Genomic DNA, 19,795 nt, shown 5'->3' with positions numbered 1-19,795 from the left:
AGCGGTTGTGGGGGTGTTTGTGTTTGGGGGAGCTGCGGAATCAAAGGATCTTTGTGCTCTTCACCCTTGCTGTGAAATGCAAACGTGTGCATGCTTTGCAAGTCTAGCTGCAGGTTTTTTTGTTGTTTTTTTAAAAAAAAGCCCCCAATTCATGTTGTTTTTCTTTAGAAATACACACCTATTTGCCATACTGAAGTATATGCTGATTTTAGCTATATATATACACACTCAGACAGATATATAGCTATTGTTCAATCTGAGAGAAGAAAAGAAGAAAAAGGCAGTCTCCTGGAAGTGCTTTAAAACAGATCAAGACACTAAATTATGCATGGCTTTTCCTCTCAGAATTCATTACAGCACTTTTCTCCTTAATCCTCTTCCTGTGTCCGACAGCGTAAAATAAGGATCCAGCTCCGCGCTGCCTCTCACAAACCGAGCAGTAATTCTCAGACGGGGTTTTGAGGATGGAATTTGGGGTTTTCTGGATGTGCGTCCATTTATTTGCATATACAAGTTGAAGTTGCGTTAGGGTCTTAATTGTTCTCACTGCATGCCTTTGTGCAAAATACCTGTGAGCAAAAGAGCAGTCAGAGTTTGAGGATGGTTCTGCTTTTGAAATTTGGATGCTTTGCAGTGATGGCTTCCAACCTGAAGCAGGGATTTGAGTGCTTTAAAAAAAAGGGGGGGGGGGGGGAACAAAACCAGCCCCTCCAAGCTAAAACAATAAAACAACAACAAAAAACCACCTAAGACCTGATCAGTACACAGCTTTACTCCAGAATGCCTACTTTTTCAGAGGGGTTTTATGCACTGAATGAAGCAACTCAAAAGCCTCGAGTTCTTTTCAAATCTTTACACTTTTCGTGTTCCTTATATTGTTTGATTTCACGTGGATGCATGCCTCGTGTTGTCTGTAACAGAAGCAAACACGTTTGTGATTAGCAGTATTGTGATGATGGACTTGAAGGTTCGTTATAGCCTGCAGGAGACAAGAGCTGGATTTTTGTCCTCCAATATGTTGTTAAACCTGTTGTGGCTTTAAAACATCACAGTAGGTCAAGCTTGATAAAGATTGCAGATCAGGTGAAACGTCTTAGCCCCGTTCAGCTGATTTTGTAGCCCATGTGGTTGCAGCCATGCATGGTTGTAGAACTGGGCAGGAACCAGGATCCATCAAGCGGTCAGCGTGCAAGACTTTGCCTCGGTGCAAGTCTCTGGGCCTCCCTGGGCTCTGCCACTGCCTCCAGACTGGAGACTGCCGCGGTCTTTTGCTCATAGGCCCTGGCTGAAACTGGGAAATTGGGAGACAACCGAGATAACAAAATCCTGGTAGGGAACGGACTGATGAGGAGCGAGCAACGGGAGCTCAGCCGCGCTTCCAAGAAACACGACGTGCCCTGGTTTTGGGGGTGTTTGTGGGGTGCTGAGGAGCATTCGGATGCAGCAACGATGCAACTCGCCTCAATTCCTTAGAGAGACATCCTCATTTTCCCAATTTCACAAGCCACGTTTCCTAGCTTCCTGAGACAAGAAAGGCTGGGTCGTGCCGGTTTGAAGTGACAAATGCCATACGCATTGCTAAAGGATGCTGCGTCTGAGAGGCACTGACTCTGGGTGACGAGGCTTTAAAACAAGCTGTTGTTTTCCCACGGTGATTTTTTTGTCTCACTGTTGCTAGTAGCTCAGAAGTTAGCTGGATTAGCTGTGAGTCAGATAAAATCTGGATGGGCTGAAGGCTGAGGGATTCTCTCTCTTTGGGAAAAAATCTGGCTCAGATTAAGTTGCTATTTACATTTCTAATGCAAAGGTACTTGCGGTCCAACTAAAACTGTGAAAACTTTTCACATTCTTGACATCCCAGGGAAAGCAATTTAAGAAAATAGCGATGTTTTTAATGGTCTTTTTCTTAAAAGGCAATTCTTCGACCATAAAAAAATAAATAAAAAATCTGCAAAAACCTGTCAGCGTTTGCTCGAAACATCCTGTGCTGTTCCTGGTCTCGGATTCTGCTGGGAAGCAGTTAAGTGAGACCTGCTGACCTCCTGATGGTGATTTACTGCCCACCTGGATGGAGAGGAAATGGCAAGGGTCTTTGGAGAGATGATTGCAGCCTGTGGGATGAGCAGTTTAGAGGGAGGATCCCCACAAGCACCCATGGCTGGAAGTGGGCTGGAGCTGAATTTATCTTCTTTTAACTTTGCTTATTAACAAGAACACCCCACCCCTCTCCCCTAGGACATGTTGTTCTACGAAAGGATGAGAAAAGCATCGACTTTTTGCTGCATCTAGTGCTTAAATGCCTGTTCTGCGTGTGGAGGAGCAGAGCCGAGAGGTCTTCTCTGCCTTGGAAAGGGAACTGGGAACTCTCTGCTCGGGGTGATGCTGCCTTGTACTGGCCACTCCTGAAGCAATTTGTCACTGCATACCGCAGAGCATCCCAGGGACCGCACGTGTTTGCTTTGAGATCCATTTGCTATCTTCATTGTACCTATATGTTATAGCAGACAGTTTTATCTTTGTTGAATCACAGAGCACTAGTGCAATAAGCACAACAAATAATTTGTGCGTGCAGAAAGTCCCGAGGGTCCTACTAAAGCCCTTAATCAGCGTCTGGGTCTTGTTCTACTGCTATGCTAATACGACTTGCTGTTTTGAATAGTTTCTGTTTTCCCTGGATATATCTTCCCTGAAAGGATGGAGGCTGCGTGCTTTAACTCGAGCATTTCTGACTTACAGTGAGACAGAGCTGGGTTTTGGGGGCTAGGGAGCAACTGCTTCTGCTGTTCCAAAAAGGTTCTCAGCAATCTGAAAGGGATTTTTCTCAGTAAATGTTTATTTCTTCAAGGGTGAAACTAGGTGACCTATATTCCATCTAAGGGATGCATGGCAGATAGGGATTCTGCAGAGGAAGGAGTTTCACCACTGATGAATAATAATCAAATCAAAGAGGGAAACCACATATAACTCTTGATCCCTTTCGGACTCTAACTGTTCCCAGAAGTGAGCGTGACTAATAGGTTTTTCTCCAGGGCAAGCTGAGTATTTTGCTGCAATAAAAATAAAACCCAGAAGCCCGGACTGATATGTGTGACATGAGTCATCTCCAGACTTCTGTAACTCTGTCGTGCTCTGGGGGATCAGGCAGCAGATCCCCGCTGAGCGGTGCTGCGAGGGGCACAGGAGGGCACAGAAAGCCCCGCTGTGAGATAAATAACAACTGCGGGGTGCCTAAACCCTGCTCGAATCTGCTTTGACTCACCGGTTGGTTTATCGGGGTGTATTAGCAAGATAGAAGCACGGGGGACTGGTTTCTTGATGATCTGAAGGGTTGGTTTTTATGGCTGGGATTGCTGCCTTGCATGGCCCTAAGCAATGTGTGGCCTCCCGCCCTTCTGGGAGCTGCTGGTGGAGGTCACTGGAATGGCTGGGGGGAATTGGGACAGCAAAAATGGGGTGGTTTTGCAGGGAATTGTAATAATGGACCAGTGAAAATTGAACTCTACTGGGCAATAACAGGAAAGCTGAGCAACGGGACAGGGCAGCGATGCACGCGCCTTCTCAGTGCGATGCTCTCCGTGAGCAGCAGTGGCACCCAGCAAGACAAACGAGGGAAAGATCTGAGAGTTTGGGTCTTTTCTCAGCCATGCCCAGGCTGTGCACTGGCTTTTTGCAACCGGCTTTTAAAGGATTTAACCCAAACAGAACAAATAGAGGTCTAAGTTGAGCTGACCGATCCCAAGTTGGCGCTCTGGAGGAGCGCAGGTCGTTTCACACTTTCGGGTGGGAACCATGTGAAAAAGAAGGGGAAAGGTCGCGTGATTTCCACCAAAAACCAGGCAGGAGCTGATGTGTTGGACGGCGCTGTGCTTGAGTCATTGAGTTTGGTTCCAAGAGAAATGAGCTGGAATCGCAATCGGCGCAAACCACAACCGAGCGAAGGTACTGTGCCAACGCCAAAAACGGGGGACGGAGCCAGGCTCTGCACGGGGTGGGCTGAATTTAGGCTGAGAGGTAACGCACGGGAGGCCTCTGCTCGCCTCCGTAAGGGCGCTTGGGACGGTGACCTTGAGGGCACTGATTTATAGTGACACAATTAAAATGCACTTAGTGAATAGGATTATCCATCTTATTCCTTTAAGCAAAAGCAGAATAAGGTCTTTCCAATAACTGCCTGTGAAATGTGTCTCGGCGTAGATAAAAATGAAGTCAAAAAAAATTTCCAGTAATTTTCAGTTGTATAATACTGAACGTATTGATTACTTCTTGCCAAAAACCCTGATAAGACCTCTATATGTTTTTCTTTTAATTAAAACTATGATTTTTATGTACAAACATAATATTTGTGCCATATTGTTCTTTATGAAATATTACATCACTTTAAAATTTGTTCCTGGTTCAGGCACTGAATTCCCAGCGGGAGGCAAGCAGATCTTTTAAAGAGCATTCTCCAGTCGTTCTCTGAAATATGTCTTCAGATATCGAGGCCCAATGCCTGATCATAAATATTTCTGGGGGTTTAAGACGCTGTGAGGATCCTGGATTCCTCTGCTGGTTTAGTTGCTTGTGTTTATAATTGCAAGAGAAACATAAACTTAATCTCTGCTGCACGTACGTAAATGGAGGAGCTCTATACCTTCAATAATGGTTTTCTTTGCATAAAAAGTAGAATTATTTACAGGCAGTTACTGAATCTCTCGTCCTTTAAAGCAGCACTGCTCTTGATTTTTGTGTAATTGATGCCTGTGGCACCAAGCCCACCCTGTTCCTGGAAAATCACCTTGGCGTGGTCAGAAGTGGCTGGTTTGGACGGTGATCGTTGCCCAGCCTGAGCGCTGCTGCAGGTGGGGGCTTTCTGGAAGCCCAGCAGCGAGGAGGGGAGGGGGATGTAACCTGTGCTCTGCTTCCTGCCGTGCCATGGGGATGAGTTTGTGCCTTCCCCATGGTTTTGGTTTCTCCTGCGTGTTCTCCGTGCCCGTTACAGGACAAACGTTAGGAAATGTTTCTCCAGGGCATGGCAGCCACGAGCTGCTGCTGCTTTCTTAATGCAGCTGAGCCTTGCTCAGCTCCTCGTGTTTGCAGCCTTACGGTGCGCTTGCTGAAGTCTCCAGCGAAGCTGGGGCTCTGTCCTGGTCCTCCAGGGCTCTCACCTGTGTCCGTGCTCTGCTTCTGGCATCCTTGTCCCTTGTCGTAACCTATATTGTGGTCCTTTCTCTCATTACTTCTCCAAACTCTCTCAGACCTACTTCCCTTCCTCCTTTAGAAACTTTATTTATTTCCCTCTGACCTTTTATTTTAATTCTTTTACCCCCTTTGTTGCTGCCTTTCAAGCTTGGGGGAAAATTTCTGCTAATGTTTTCAAATCCGTTTTGTCTTCCCTCTCGCTTGCCAGGCTGCAGCCAGGTTTCAGGCCCTGCTGAGCAAACTGCCCCGTTTCGGAGCATCCTCGAGTCCCCGTCCCCTGCGCCCTGTGCCATCGCTTCACCCAGTTAGCAAACGTCCTGGGTCAGGGGCCACCTCTCTGGGCTGTGCTTGGAAAGCACCTCGCACAACACCCCCTGCCCCAAGAGCTTTCTGGTTCCCCCGATACACCGATGGCTGCACAACCCTCGCGTGGAAGGTGTAGGTGTGACTGACAGCAGCGGGCACAGGTCCAGGGAGGTTTCCAGGTTGTAGCTCGGGAAATGCTTGGCTCGATCGCTCCAGGTGAAAGACGTGTTAGAAACCTGAGACTGCACCACTGCAAACATGCCTCGGGTTCCCTTTCTTTGACCTTTCAGCGTTGCTCCGCTGAGCAAACCAGGCAAAGCTTTGCTTCTGTGCTCTGCTGTGTCTGGCCCAAACCTAAAATAAATCATATATATAACGTGTGTGTTTATATAATGATTAAACTGAAGAGTGTCCAGAATAGATGGTGGTTGATAAAGTGTTGCCAGCGTGATGCCTTTATGATAATCATCTCGTGCTCATCAAAGAGTCCTCAGGCAGACACGTGTGTGCTGTTGAAAGAGAATTATGCAAGCTTGTTACTCAGCTGCTTGTCTGCAGGTGTAACCTGGCTGCTTCACTGCAACTCCTGTTCTGCAAACTGAAACGTTTGGCAAGATTAGTGGGAAAAATCCCTTCGTTGCAAACTTAATGGCTTCAAAACTGCTAAGCTTGCTTATTAGGAAGCATTAAAAAGCATTGACGGACAAGTCTTCAGAGATTGCTTGCCTTGGATAAGAATCTGCTACTTGGATTATAGAGAGCTTACACAAATGTCAACCTATTGTGCTCGCAAGCCTGGGATGCGATTTATGGATCAGCCAAAGTTGTCAGCTCCGGATCCAAAACTGAATGTGCCCATATGACAAAAAGTTGTCGGCCTTCCAAATCGTAGTTTGTTCTGTGTCCCGTCTCGAGCACATCTGAAACGTGTTTTTCCACTCGCTGGTTGTCGAGGAGTCCAAACTTGCTTTATGAGAATATTTGTGTTCCAAAACTGGGCTTGATGTGGGCACGCACCGTTTGCAGATTGACAGAGGTTAACCCTAGTACCTGTATGGAACTGGCTCCGGTCTCCCGGGTCCTTGTCCAGATCTCTAGCTACGTGGCTGATTTCCTCCTGAAGTTAAATCTCTGTTGTGCTTTGGCTTGGACGTGCTGATGTCTGCAGCAGCAGACTTAGATGTTAAAGTATTTCCAGTTTTGGAGGTGTTGGTAGGTGGAGTTTCTTTTCCTGTAAGAGGAGAGATGGACAAAAGTGAAGCTGAACTTCAGTTGTTTGGTTTGGATTTCGTATCCAGTTTAAGGATATTTGGATCCGATCCTTTGGTCTAGACCCATCTCCCTTGGAAATGTTAATGAATTTTGGTGATAGCCTAGACGCATGCAGCGTTTGGGAGAGGGGCCAGGCAAACCTCTGGAGCGCTGCTGCAAGGCGAGCTTTGGGAATCTGTCTCTGCAAACCTCCTTAGAAAGACCCAAACCTCTCTAATTTCAACAACTCCCGTTGTCAGCGTCAGGCAATGGGTTTCCAATGAGACTGGTGAACGTCGGAGTCAGAAATCGAGACAACTTGGCTGCTGCTTGGTGCTGTTTTATGTCAAGCAGACTAATGTAGGGTTCCTTGAATATAGTCTCTCTCCATCTCGCACTGCCTGAAAAGCCACATTAACACGTTCAGAAGGAACAACTTCTGAAAAGCCCGATGTTCTGTGGCTGCATTGACACTGTAGAGAGCTGGGTCTGCGCCAGGAGCTTATGCAAACAACCAGAACCTCAATTCTAACAGGCAGGAAGATGACAAAGATTTAAGTGTTTTTTTTTCTTTTTTTAAAATTTTTTTCAGTGGCAGAATTCCCGACAACAGCGCTCCTCGTGGTGGCTCGTTCTGAGAACCGGAGCGCTGCCAGACTTGCCAGTTCAGGTCACATCCATAGGGCTGGGAGGCTTTAAAATCCTTTAAGTGCTGTTGACTAGGGAAGGTGGTTTATTTTTTTTTCTTTTCCTTTTTTTTTTTTTTCCCCCTCCCCTTCTGTTTAGCATGACAGCTCGGGTTCAGTTCTGTTCGTTGGATGCATGTTTGTCCCTGGATAGAACCAGTTCCCAGGAATGTCTTTAGGATTTTTATGAAGTCGGTTTGAAATGCCCCATATGGGATGTGGATTCTGGCTATCACTGGTCTGGTAATTCTTGGGCATCCAAGCCTCTCTCTAACTATTCAGTTGGGTTTCCTATGATGTTATCTATCATATATAAATAAACACACATAAAATTAAGAGATGTAGCTGAAGGGGGACATGGGGCATGCCTGCCTCGTGTGGACACAAGCTGAGGTTCCGGGGGCATGCAGCGGGGGGTGTGGGGGCTGTTGAGCTGCATGCGGAGATGCTGGGCTGGGTGTTGAAAGCCCAGGCAGATGTCGTCGTCTTGGCTCCAGAAGTAGCTCGGATCTCTTTTCCCATCAGGATGCTGCTGGACGTGGACATACCCCACTGCTCTTTGAAGCATTGCTAAGCAAGGCTCATCAGCAGGCCTGGAAAGCAACCGGGAGTTTGGGCGCGTGGTGGGGCTCTTCTCCTGGGAAGGAAGGAGAGGGAGGACGCTGCTTTCCCAAATGGCAGCAAAGTTCAGAGGCTTCCTCTCAGCCATGTGTTATCGGAATATAATGTTCCGACCGACAGCTCAGCGAATGCATCAGACCTGGGCAAGCCTCGTGTGATGGCTTGTGTTTTTCCCCCCGATGAGTCAGGCCGTGGAGAACAAATAGTTTTTGCACTGCCCCAGCGCTGCGGCTCTTCGGCCGCTCGTGTGCTCCTGGAGGGAGGCTCCGGGTCAGCTGCGATTTTTGCTTGGTTTCTCACTGATTTTTGAAATTGTTTCTCATTTTTGTGGTGGTTTTGAGGCTTGGGTGGGGAGGTATTAAAGCATGAAGCATTGCAACTGGCTTGAAGTCCTTTTTTTAACACATGCCGTACCCCCCACGCCAAGGCTTTGGAGGCTCTGGGGATGGTGCTGTGAGCGCTCAGCATCTCCCCTGGGCCTGCAGGCATCTCGGAGCTGTTCTTGGCCGTGTCTGCCAAGGATGGCTGATGGGACAGGGAGAGGCTGCGAGGAGCTGTGCAGAGCTTTCCCACCTGCAACCATTAAAGCATGAAGGTTTTAAGCCAACTATAAACTGCCTGATCCCATAGCCACTTGCACAATGAAGGAAACCTTTGACTTTAAAGGTTGGGTTTTTAAAGGTTTATAGGTACCTCGCTGCACCCGAGGAAGGTAGGGCCATTTCAGAGGGTTTCTCAGCCTTGGGAAGAAGGTCAGGGAAGTGACTGGTAAATGATTTGCCCTTCACTGACAGCAGCTCTGCTGTTTTGTGTTTTTTTTTGTTGTGGTGGTGCTGGTAGCTAGGATGGGGAAGCAGTGAATGGCCATCTGTCCTTATCACTTTAATATGGCTTCTATTAAATAATAATAAAAAAAAAAAAGACAAGAACGAACAGGCTTTTTCTTTTTTTTTTTAATGTAACTTAATCTTTCCATGGAATTTTCTGGTGAAATGTGGCTCAAAATGCCAAAACAACTTTATTTTCTGGCTGCATAGATTTGACAACTTGCAAATAAACAGGACTCAGCTGGCTGGCAGAGGTCCTCTGGTCTCTGATGCACGAATGTCCAAAGGAGAGCTTGAAGCCCCAAGACATCTCCCATATCTGGACACTTCTCTTGACTTGTCTCCTTTTTGTTGACCTTGTGTTTACCTGGGTTGTGACCAGATAATTCGGGTGAGCCTTTGGTACCTTGCAGTCAGCTCTGTCTTCTGTGGGTCTGCTGAGCTCTGAGCAAATCAAGTTTCCAGACTGTGCCTCAGATTCTCTGTTGGTAAGATGTGGTCAAAGGTAGGAATTTGGGATCCGCTGGCTAAATAGCAGGTGGGGCTGTAAAGCTGCTGGCTAGGAGGCTCTCCTGCTGCCCCTGTTTTCTTTTAGTAGAGGTTTAGCATGAGGTTTATCTGCTCCAGACCTGCATAGAGCTGTCTTCAGGGTCAAGCACAACTGCCCTCTTCAGTTTGCTCTCCAGCTATGCCTTACCACCACAGTTACAGCACCTCTGCCCTTCTCTGACTTGCCAGCAGCTGTACCTAAGCACGCTCTTAATATTTAAAGGTCCCCAAGGAAGAGATTTTTGTGGTTCAGGTAGCGTGTTTTACATGCTGTAAAACATTGCACGCATTTATTTTATGGTATGGAAATAGTAATATAAACAGCATTGCTTCACCTGTCTCTGCCACGTGAATGCCCATGGACAGAAAGTGTGGGCTGCCCAACAGTGTGCAGCAACACCTTACAAATGCTGTCAGAAAGGCAAATTTTGGTGTAATTTGCATGCAGGTTTCAGTTGGTGTGGAAACCTGACAGTGTTTGCAATGCCACCCTAGCTGAGTGCAGATGTGTTGTTCAGTTAGCAAATGAATTTTCACTTATGGTTATTCTTGAGAGAGAAATCCTGTGTATAAAAATAGCATTCAATTAAATTATGTGGGAACATGTGCAAAACATCATTAGGGTGTAATCTTTGTGCTAGTAACTTCATTATTAACGAATGTGTTTAGGACTAGATTCTTGAAGTAGTATAGCTCAAAAAAATATATATATGCAGGTAGGCCCCTCGCAGGATGCCAAAAAGCACATGGATGCCTAAGAATAGGAATCTCCTAAGTATCTTTCCAGACCTGCAGAGTGCCTGGTGCGAAGCCCAGCCGCATCAGTGGACGGGTTCCCGGTAACTCGTCGTGCCTTGGGCCAGCACCAGTCCTGCTCTTGCAGCAATTCGGTGGGCTGTCACTGCCGGCAGCCGCAGGGCCAAGTGTCACATCCCCAGAAATGCAGGTTGGCTGGGTGTACCCCACCACACCTCAGTTCCCCGGCCCCACCGAAATATCCTAGACAGCCACGTGCATGGGGAATTCTTGTCTATAAACTTCCTTTGCACGTGCAAGTTAATTTTCTTTCTTGGACCGTGTTGCGTTGGCCAAACGCTGGACTCCTGGAGCTCTTTTGAAGTGATTTACACGATGTAAGGGACAGGTCAATTACCTTTATGAACACTTAACACAGAAGTGGCACTGTTTTAACAGTCTGTAACTTATTTTATGCATCTATCATGCTGAAAGAGGCTTTTTAGCCTTGCACGTAGAATATGTTCATTTTAAAGCAACATTCACTTGTCTTAGTTCTTGTGAGAAGACCTGCATCAGGCCAGTTTCCTTCTTCTCAGTATGAAAGAAATTCACTTTAATTGTCACGGTGCTCCTGCGATCCCAAGGCTAGAGAGAAGCTGGAGGGCAACGTCTGCGGGTTTTGGGATTAGCATCAAGCAATTAAAGGGGAAGGGGAGAGGGGGAAAAAGAGAACAACTCCAAAGGGAAACATGTGGTTGCTCTTTTGCCTCATTTGTAATGTCAGCCCAGTGATTTATGATGGATGAAATTCATTCCAGATCATGAGAGCAGATTAATGAATATGTGTTTTTGGACCTGATTGAAAAGATATTAGTTTCTAATATGTTTTCCTAAAGGTGTGGCACGCCTATGTTTTGCTGATCAACTGCTTTCCATAAGTAAAATGCTCCTACTGACACTGATTTTGTCGCATCAGCAACACACATGGAAGGTTCAGAGGCAGATAAAACCTTTTCTCGTTTCATTCTGTTCAATCGAGAGTCTTTTTTTAACCTAAACTATGTTCTTTGCCCAGTCAGGAAGGCCAACCAACTTTTCTTTTTACGATCCTTTATTTGCCAAAGGTATTAAAAAAAAAAATATATATATATATGTATATATATTCCTACAAGCAAGTTGCCAAATAAAACCATCCTCGCTGTGCGTCTGCTCCCAGACAGCTCTGCCAAAGAGCACTTCTGGAAGCTCCCCTCTGGTCTAGGTTTCCTCCTAACTTTAGCTTCAGACTGTCACAGAAGCATGTGAGTAGGAGACAAAGCTAAGCCTTCCCAGGGAGCCGTGAAGACGAGACTGCTTTTTTTTTCCTTTTCACCTCTCATCGCCAGACGTGTTGGCAGAGAGCTGCGTACGTGGAGGTCGGTGTTTGCGCGTTCATGCACACCACGCTCAGTCTTGCTGCGCTGCTCGATCCTTGAGCCTTCCCGATGCATCTGTGCTAAATTGTCTCCAAAATGTTTGAGTGACCGATGCCTCGAGACGGCCCTCCTGAACGGCTCTGCCCAGGAGCGAGCGCACAGAGATCTGCGAGTTGGTCTCACGCGGATGAGTCAGTTCCCCCGACGGCTCCGCGAACATGACTTCATTGCTTTAGGTTCAGGCAGGCTGATAGCTGAAACTTTCCCAAGAAGAAAGATTAATGACAGTGGAAGTCAAAAGAGTGGGAGTTGCATGTTTATGGTGAGTCAAGTGAAACGAGGAGCTGGACAAAGAGGTGCATGTATGGGGATTATGCGCTAGTTGATGTCATTGTGTTGACAATGTGCATTGGAAACAAAAACGCTAATGTGCAACTGAGATGCACTGGGTTCCTGGAAACTCCAGGGTAGATTTATTAGCCCCTATTCCGTGACGCTGTAAGGGACTTTGCCTCAGCCTTTCTATCCCTTTTTCTGAGTTTTAGATCTATGGTCTAAACGCTGGCCGGTCTGACAAGCGCGTGGCTTTTCCGTGCAGGCTTCAATATATGTAAGTGTCCCTATGGAAGGAAGTCTAAGAACTAGCAGTAACATAAGCCGCTCATCAGCAGCCTTCTGAACTCCCTGAGCTTTTCACTGATCCTTCCAACTTCCTTAACTGGACAGTGCTTCCCTTTGCCTGCAGGCAATTAGCGAAGGCTGTGAAAGGTCGTCTGTTTAATTGAAGCGCGCGGCTGGCTTCCGCTGCGCAGCTGCTCCTGGGGCCGCGGTGCCTCCGCACCTTCTGGTGGCCGTTTCTCTTAGAAACACCTCGAGGCAAGCACAGCAGCCTGCTCCGGGCTGATGGGTTTTCCAGCTAGAGTTTCCAAAAGCCAGACTGTAAAATCCCCGAACTTTGCACCTGTTAGCCATCCCGCAAAAAGGTTCAGTGTCAGCTTGAGGATTTGAGGGGAGCTGGTGACCCAAGAGTGAAAACACAAGCGAGGGGAGAAGGAGCAACCTGTGTGGTTACTGCACCGCATGGATCTGAGCCTTTAGCCACATTGTGAAAAGGTTTGAGCTTGTGCCCCCCCCTGCCTGGAGAGTCAGGGACTGAACTGGCTGTGAAATATTGGGGTTTTCTTAACAGCACCTGGCTAAAAGAGAGGGCTGGCAAAGCAGCGGGCAGGAACCTGGTGTTGCCGTCGTCCTTGCTTTGTGGGCAAACAGGGCTGCAGCTTCAAGCCCTGTGTCAAAGACCTCGTATTGGCCCCTAGAGCAGAAAAAGCAATAACACGAAGAAAAGTCATTAAAGGTTTAGGAAACCGTTCTATGGAGAGCTTTCTGCTTTGTGTCAGAAAAATACATCTGGACTCAGGGGTCTGGTTTTAAATGCGATACAATCAGAAACATTCCCAGTTGTTCGAGGCAAAATGACTGTTTAATTAAAGACCGCTTTTTAGTGCAAACCCAATAAAATACAACAGCCGAAAGCAAGGGGCTGCAGCGAGGATCCGAAGAGGGAGATAAATGCAGAGGAAGATGTGGGTGCTCTGCATCCCCGTGCACAACATCGACAGAAACTACAAAGTGAAGCCAGATGTTGGCCGTGCCGGCTCGGCTCCGGCTGCGCGCTGTTCCCCTTCTGCCTACCTGGGGCTGTGCTGGAGCAGCTGCCGGCTCCGGTTCCTGCCCCGCTCCTCGCAGCTGGCACCACAGCCCCGCGGTGGGATTTAGGGTTTTGAGCACAGGGGAGGGAGGTTGCCAGGGTCAGGGGGGGGCAAAGCGATTTGCTTGCACTTCGGGCAGCTCCGGGCCAGCTGCTCTCCCTTCGGGATGAATGAGGGGAAGGAACTCCTCCCGGCTCGCTGCTGCTGTTTCCACTCGGGTGACTTTTCGCCTCTTATTTCTCTGATTCGTGTCCCCTTCAGGGGTGCAGGCGCCGACCCAGCGGAGCTGGGGCTTCCCATCTGCTACCCCCGTGCTCCAAAAGGACCAGCGGGGGGTTCCCTGCTGAAGGAAGGGGTTGGATTTAACCCTCGGTAGTTAAACTTTACCCAAGTGAAGCAGGAGGGGCTGTACAGCTTTTCCAAACTCCCAGGTCTTTCTCGCTATTCCACGTTAGAACTCCCTAAGTTGTTTCTTTATAAAATCTTTTTGAATCCCCCCTGCCTCTTGGCCTCTGTTAGGTCTTGTAGCAGTGAGGGCTGTTGGTTTTGTTAGATTTGTGAAGAAATGTTTTAAATTCTCCTCTTCCTGGGCTCTGTGAAGGTTTCTTTTAGGAGTCTCGCTGCCATCATTGCCCCCAAGCTTCACCTAAAACAAATCAGACATTAATGGATCTGTTGTAGTGTAATCTATTTGGAGAATGAATATTTTCCTAAGTTGTCAGGGTAATGACAAGTATTTTCTGTATGTCACTGTCCTTTACACAGCTCCCCAGTGACCTGATTACAAATCACCGTGGCGTTACATGGCACAGATGAGGTGCATCATCTCGTCCGGCATGTTCTCGTGTTTCCCTGATGCTTGGTTGCGCAGTGGTGATCAAGCAGCAGAAGAAATCCTTATCCCAGCTGGGGTGCCGCTGTCCTCAGCGATGTGCCAGGGGGGAAGAGCCAGACCAAGGAGCTCAGGCTGAGCGGGGTTGGAGGTGCAGGCAGGGATTTGTCTCTGGTCACTTGGTGGCTCCGTGGTAGGGGCAGCGATGTGACTGCTTCCCCGCCTCCTGAACCTGTATGCTGATGGGTTTTTTTTCTCCTTTTTTTCTTTTTTTTTTATTTTTCTAAGTTTTCCCTGTTGTAAGGAGGGGATGGACTGGCTATCCACAGGAATTTTTGTGTGTGTTAATTCCCACCAGCATCAGTTCTATGCAGCTGGAGAAGGGCCCCTGGTAGTGATTGAGATGGAGTAAGCAGGAGCGAGCCTTTCTTTGCTCTTGGCCAAAGGTGAAGACCCTTGAGACCAGGAGACTGTCCAAGAATCTCTTACTAAGATGTATTTTTGCCATGTTTAATGGCTGCGCTCACCTCCTGTTTCCATACATAAAGAGTGTGTGAGCCCATCTCAGCCTGACCTTTTAAACCGAATGTGCTCGACCGCACCGGGCCAAATTCCCCGGGCAACCACGGCGCTGGAGCTCCCCGGGGGGGTCACCGAGCTGGAGAGCGTGGCAGGCATGTGCCAAAAGGTATCACTGATCCCACCGTGTGACAAAGGCAATAACCATCAGCAGCTTCTGCCGGGAGGTTGCTCTCGAAGAGAGCAGATGCTTCGGTGCTCAAGGGGAAATTATTAATGGCTTTGTGCAAGCGTTTGTTCAGAGCGCCCTTTCCTCCTGCGTGGGGGGCCCGTTTGTAGCATCCCCCAGCCTCTCCAGGCCTGGAAAACCAGGCAGGCTGAGACCCGCTGTGGCAGCCCCGTCCTGCACCTCCTCGTCCTGCTTGAGAGAGGGACTTTGTGCATTTTTGGTAAATTCACTGAAAAACAGTAGCATGTCTTGGAGTGAAAATCCCGGCATAATCATCCTCTTTGGAACCGACTGAAGCTATGTACGCTGCTGCTAGAGGAGTCTGACCTTTAAAGCTGGTACACTGCAAAGGGTTTTTGTTTTGCTTCTGGCTTCCTGAGATGAGAGCAATCTCTCGTAGCTTCAGGGCAGGCCTTGCAGCTGCTTCTCATAGCTCTGCCTCCAGCACTGACCAACGGGCAGGTTTCTGATCTGCGGATTTCTTGCAACGTTTGGCTCTTTGGAAACCAAAACCTGAATGCTCCGAGGGTTGCAGGTTCTCAAAGGGTATGAATCTGAAGCAAACGTTTTGTTGAGGTATGATATTAGGAGGAGGAGGCAATCTGTTATTGAAAAAGAGATTTTCCAGTTGGCAAATACCGAAGTTGTCCCAGGTGACACAGACTTGTTAGCTGGGGACCTTTCCCAAAAGAGAAGGAAGCGATGCGCAGCATTGGACCCGGGGCCTCAGACTTGGAAAAGGTTTGTGAATGGAGTCAAATACTTCTGCAAAGTTTCCTACTGTAAAGGTAAATTTCCTAAAGGAAAGGTAAAATAGCGGCTTAAATGTTGTATCACTGGTTTACAAAAGCACTCAGTGTTTGAAGATGCAGACGTGTACCTACCACAGTTTAAAAAAACTAGTTTGGTCTGTGTCTTATAGTGCCTAAACAGTTCTACTGTGTCTTACAGTGCCTAAACCTTTGAAAGCCTGACTGGCAAGGCGGCCACTTACTGTCCATCCCTTGCTTGTTGGTCACTGTCCAGCTTAGCTCACGGTGAGCACAAGAGCTCCTCGTGCTCAAACCCTGCGTACGTCGCTTTTGCAACACCCTCTGCGAAACCTCCGTAAGGTGGGGAGCGTCGGAGTCCCGGGAGGCTTTGGTTAAACCCACGAGGAGCTGCAAGGAGCAGCAGCCAGAGCACAGCAGGTACGGAGGCCGCGGGTGCCAGCCCCCAGCTCTGAGCTCGCACGGGTCACACCGCAGGCACAGATGCAGCGCGAGCGGCTGCCAGCGAGAGGAGGATGAAAAAGGCCATTTGGATGCAAACGCAGAGGAGTCGTGCACATCTTCCCAAAACAAAAATAGTAGCTCAGAATGCACTCAGCGTTCTTCTGGCAATGCTAAGCAATGGATGGGAAGCGCATTAGTATATTTTCCCCGGGTTGGAGCAAACAGATGTTATTGTGTCCACTGAAATCGTGGCAGCGAGCGTAAAGCACAACTTCCCTGCTGCCCTGGCATGAATTTTGATCTCCCTCTAGTGTAAATCAGGACAGACTCCGTGGAGGGCAATGCTGTTACACCGTTGTAAGCCAGAATTGGCCTTGGTTTTGCAAGTCCCAAGGGTGGTATTTTGATATCTAGAAAATTAATGCTCGAGATGGATCTGACCCAAAAACCTGGACTTGAACTCTTTGCAAGTTCAGATCCGGATGCAAACTTCACAGCTGCACCCTATTGTCTCTGAGCCCAATAAAACCCTCTCTCTGAACCACCCACAAGCCTAATGAAAATGTAGATTGAGATCAGATCATTATGGCTCCGAGCCAGCGCTGTGAAGCACGCACAGTAAATGGCCCGACTCTTCTCGTGCTCGTGGTGATGTAAACTGTGAGCAACTCCAAGGAAATCAGCTGGATTTCCCCAGCTCGCAGCCAGTTGTAAATGTGAACAGAATAAGGCCCTAAGTATTTTTTGACAGTTTGAGGAGCAAGCAAACTCCCATCCCATGCTGACCTAGTCGGAGAGGTCATCTTCTTCCAGGAGGAGCTCTGCCAGGAGCTGAGACTGGATTTGTCCTGATTACCAAGACACATTGTTGGGGCATGTGATGTCAAATGACGGCTATTTTTCTTCCAGGCTCGGCCCTCTTCTCAGTTTGTTGGGAAAGCTGATACGAGCGATGGAGAGTAGAAAAAATCTGCGGAGGGAGAAGTGGAGTGGGGAAGGGGAGAGGGAGGTCTGAGCGTCGTGGGCAGCCAAGTGTGGGGACCCCTCCTCGGTGACAAAACATTGCTTGTAAAGCAAGCCATGGCCCTAGGCTTGTTTGATATACGTGTATACGTATATTAAATTTCACTGTGCAAATTTTCATACCTGAAACAGTCATATTCAGTCATGTTTCCTTGTCAGACATAACACCCAAGCCATAGGTATAACCTCTTACGGCCCCGGCTGAACCATTAATTTTTCAAACCTTAGTTTTTTGGGGAGTCGTTCTGGTGGCTTTGTTTGTTTTTTTTCTTCCATTTCTTCTGGGTGGTATTTTCATTTAAAACAATGACAACAAACTTGCTGAATCTGTTCTGATCAAGTCCAGCTTCCAGTGGTGTGAGCTCACGGTCGTGCTTGTTTTGGGCTTGATGTTTTGATGTTCCTAATGAAGGGTCCAGACCAGTTGCTGGTATCACTGATGTCCAGCTCTTGAGAGCTGCCTCCGTGCAGAATCAGGTCTTTACCAGGTACGGATGTTTGTTTGCTGTACAATCAGTGAAGTCTGGGTGCTTTTTTCTCTGGTTTTGGATCTGCTGGGGCGGAAGCAATGCTGGGAACAGAGCAAAAGCCTCAACATGCGGGGTGCCGAGATGCCTGCTTTGGAGGACTTTAATTGGCAAGGTCACAGTCCTGCCCTTCCATTTGGGACCATTTGCTGTTTTCCCAGAAGATGAAAGGATTTTGTCGTTAGCACTATTAAAAAGAGAAAAGGAAAAAAAAAAAAACAGAAAAAAAAAAAAAAACATAAACCCAACTCAAATGGGACTACGGTTCTGCCGCTATTATCTGCCAAGATGTTTTTCCATAAAGCCACTGCAACAAAATTCCTCCGTCCCTTCAACTGCAGAAGCCCACAGAATGGGCTGGCGAGGCAGAGGGCGATGTAGAAACATTTACAGCTGGTTAACGGGGTTGTGTGGTTTTGGAACCGGTGATCTTACCAGGATCCTTCAACCTGTGTAAGTGTCTGGTGAAATTCCCATCTCCCACACCCTTTTTGTCCTGAAGAGGAAACAAACCACCATCGCATCCCTTGCTTTTCTCCTAAAACACCAAAGAATAACTTTTGTTAAAGTTATTCTTAAATAGATCTTTCTCCCCAATGGCTTGGGAATGCTCAGAGAGGATCCAAGTTGGTAGTTTGGTTGCGGTGACGGAGATTTTACTCTTAGCTCAAGTAGCGGAGCACTTTGGGTTTTGGAATCTGAGTAGATCTGGGCAACCTTTCTCAGGATGAATAGTTCAGTTGCCGAGAAATGCAATTTGGGGGTTGACTGAAACTGTTTACTGAATTGGCACTAGCAGCTAATCTTTTGGTAAAGGGCAGCTATGTTTTGTTTCAACATTTTGAGGAGTAGGTATTCATGTTCTTCCATTCTGAAGTAACATTTCGTTTTGTAACTTGCCTACATTTCAGTCTTCTTTTGCAAAAGAGAAAAATTATCCGGAGCACCAAACCAAAACGAAGGGATTTGTCATGCGTTTTGGTCAACCTGAATTTAAAGGAGCATTTTTGTTTTATTTTTCGTTGGCTGTGGGGGGGGATAACCATCCCAGTGGAAATATAACTTCTTTCCTCCCCTTGAATCAGCCAGTGAATCATTGCATTTATTATTTGCCCGGCTGTGAGTCTCAGTGCTAATCTCCACATCATGGGTGCTTTCTCTGCCGCAGTTTCTCATCATGGGAATGAATTAGGATTTTATTAATGCTTTGATCTGGGGAAGTGGCACTGACATCTCCCGGAATCTCATTCCCTTGTGTGCCTGTTCTCAAGAGCAGTTGTCCCCAGACAAGATCTGCTCCTCTGCTGGTTGAGGTCAATGGTAACTTCGCTCTCGACTCCAGTGCACGCAGGTCTGGCACTCTTAAAATGCAAGGTGGCCAGATCCAGATCGCCCTTAACTGTGGTGCAAGCCAGCAGTGCGTATAGGAAAATCAGGATGTGCTTTTGTGGACTGTACAATTCATTGCACATTAGGACAGCAGCGTAAGCTGTTCGAATGCCTCCATATTTCCTTACTTTCCAAGATAAAGTATTTCTTGTGGTCGAAGAGGATCCCTGCTGCGGTTCGGGCAGCGTGGTTAGGACGCGAGGGCTCTTGCTCGATGACACTGATGCGAAATGTTTGTGCTGGTCTGGAATTGAAAGCACGAGGCTCAGCCGTGGTCTCCCCAGTGCCAGAGAAAACTGTTAAGTGAAGGTTTCGCGATGTTGGTGGGTTGCTCGGTTAACGTTAATAGCCAGTGCCTGAGAAAATCTGTGGGAGATGAGTCCGAGCTGCGCTGCCGTGATGTTCCACCCGTCGTGGAAAACCACATCCAGCACACGTGCTGTCCCGCAGCCCGGGCATCTGCAGGCGCCGTGTGTTGTTCCATCTGCCCGTGGTAAACAGAAGGGCGCGTGGGGCTTGGCTTTCAGATGTGGCTCCTCTGAAAGCGGAACAAATAGCCGTGACGCTGCTCTGTGTGGCACTCTGCTTGTTTCTCCCCTGTTCTGAGCAGCCAGGGCAGAAACATCAGAGCCAGGCGCTGGGGAGCCTGCGGAGTGATGTTAAAGCATAAAATCAAGGATAAAAGAAGCGAAACATAAGTCCTGGTTGTGCTGTCTGCTCGTTTAATAGTGTATGAAGATAATTATAACTGATGTTCAGCCTTGTGGAAGGTAACCTGG

At 47.7% G+C, this 19,795-nt stretch overlaps 1 protein-coding gene across 6 annotated transcripts in view; it reads left to right on the top strand.

Annotated features, from left to right (window-relative positions):
• ZNF469 (zinc finger protein 469) overlaps window positions 1–19,795 on the top strand; it is a 229,524-nt gene that overhangs the window by 79,316 nt on the left and 130,413 nt on the right. The gene's annotated exons all lie outside the window — the stretch shown is intronic.

Source organism: Anser cygnoides, chromosome 12 (genome assembly GCF_040182565.1).
Source record: "Anser cygnoides isolate HZ-2024a breed goose chromosome 12, Taihu_goose_T2T_genome, whole genome shotgun sequence".
In the NCBI taxonomy this organism is placed as follows: Eukaryota; Metazoa; Chordata; class Aves; order Anseriformes; family Anatidae; genus Anser; species Anser cygnoides.
This window is presented reverse-complemented; position numbering and strand designations above follow the sequence as displayed.